Consider the following 2,182-nt stretch of genomic DNA (forward strand, 5'->3'; position numbering starts at 1 on the left):
TCCTCTGAGTCCTGTGGAGTTGATAATGATTCCCATTTCACAGATAAGGAAACTGAGGCTTGGCAGGGGTGAGAAATTTGCCCCAGGCTGTACCTCTCAGCAGATTTCAACAGTGGTAGAGCCAGCTTGCATCCAGCTCTGCCAGATTCCAAAGTAAAAGTTCTCAGCTGCCTCACACTTGGCATGGGGGAGTTATTCTCTGGACAGAGAAGGGTCTAGAGTCCCTGGGGGATAAGGTCACTGGGTGGGGGTTTGGGACAGCTGGGCTGTAATGGCTCTGCACAGTGGGAGGAGGTCCTGGCAGGGCAGCAGGTGGAAAGGGTGTCTTCTAGGCCTGGGGTGCTTTTGGAACATTTGCATACTGGGGTGGAAGGTGGGGTGTCCAGGCAGTGGGGGAGGCAGAACCTTGACCGGGCAGAGTGACCAGAGCATCCTCAGTATCAGTGGCACAGCCTGGGTGGGGGTCAGGGTGGCCTCCTGAGGGTCAGACAGGGTGCTAGGGATAAGGACATAGGGGTGGTGGGCAGGCATCCAGCTTGGCACTCCTGTGCTGGGTATGAGGAGACTGATGAAGGCTGACGCTGACCAGCGGGTACTAAGGGCCAGGCCCTATCCAGGCTCTGGTTAGGAATTGCATATGGAACCTCATGGCACTTCAAGGTTCGAACTGTTTCCATGCCTACTTCACAGATGCAGAAGTGGAGGCAGGGAAAGGGGTTACTTGCTGAGTGCCCGTAGCCCCTAAGTGGAGGAGTGAGGACTAGGGCCCAGGCCTCAGCTCCAGAACCTGTGAGCTGCTTCCTCCTTAAAGATGCTTGTGGAAAAGGTTGTCCTGGAAAAAGAGCCTCAGTACCTGGGTGCTCAGGACACCAGGTGGCTTTCTGCTGCTCCCAGTAACTGTCAAGAGTGAAGGGGAGGAGTGTCCTATAGGTGAGGCAGAAGAATTGAGGCTAGGTGGTGTTTGGACATGTTTGCAGAATCTGTGCATTTTGCTGTGTGTAAATTACACACAGTTACATCCCAGGCTGTCCCAGGCCCCAGCCCAGGTCAGCTTCATGAAGTGGCACTAGCCCTGGCACCCTAGTGGCTGCTGGCAGCCTTGGGTAAGAGCAGGGACAGGCTGGGGATGACTGGCCATCAGACTCATGATCCGGGAGACCTAGGGAGGCATGACCTTGCACCATGCCTGGCCAGTGAGCCAGCTGAGGCTTGGGAAGAGGGATTTCATCTTGGCGGTCACAGCTCTGTTCTCTACCGGGTGGACACAGGGAGGTTCCAGCAGGAAGCAGCAGTATCTGGTTGTAACCTGGCCTCTGCCCAGGACCCACTCCTCCAGGCTAGGCTAAGAAGGCCCCAGCATGGGGACAGAGGCAGGCATGAATGTCTCCACCCTGCCAGCTCAGGCATAAACAGAGGCGGATGCTGGCATGGGGCCCCTCCCTGCCTAGCGGGACTCCCAGGCAGACCTAAGGAAGATTTATAATGACGCCCCGGCTCCTCAGCCAAACCTTTGAGGTTTAGGGCCAGGAACTCCTCCAGGGCAGCCTGCCCTTGAGTTGGTTTCATTCAGCTCAGCCAACACTGGCTGGGGACACCCTGCTTAGGCCCAGGGCCACTGTGGGAGGCTCTGCACCACCCTGGGAGTGTCACATGATTGCTAGGGAGGCCCACTGAGTGGCTGTGTGGGCTCCAGTCCCTCTAGCCGGGCTCTGAGCCTGTTTACTCATCTGCAAAATGGGGATGATAGCACTTACCTCCTAGGTGTTAGGGAAATGAGCGAATGTTTGTAAAGGGCTTAAAACAAGAGTAAGCACTCAACCAAGCTACTCATCATCCCTGTCATCACCACCACCTTGTTACTGATGGGCAACAGAAACTCAGGTGAAAAGGCTTGCCCAAGACTGCACAGTCGGGCAATGCAAAGCCAGTGAATGCACCCACATCCATCTGACTCCAACACTAGTGCCCTTTCCCCATGGCCAGGCCCTCTGGCAAAGAGCGTCTTGGTGAGCATGGCATCCCATATGCCACCTGGACTCCATGCCTTTCCCCAGTTCACACCCTTACCAGTAGCCCTGGGAGAGGCAGGCCTCAGCACCGCTGTTGTCCAGATGAAACAGGGACCCGGAGGGGAAAGGCAGTCCCACAGGCCCTCAGTGGTGGTGGCAGGACCTGATGGAGG

Source organism: Saimiri boliviensis, chromosome 8, assembly GCF_048565385.1.
Source record: "Saimiri boliviensis isolate mSaiBol1 chromosome 8, mSaiBol1.pri, whole genome shotgun sequence".
NCBI lineage: Eukaryota > Metazoa > Chordata > Mammalia > Primates > Cebidae > Saimiri > Saimiri boliviensis.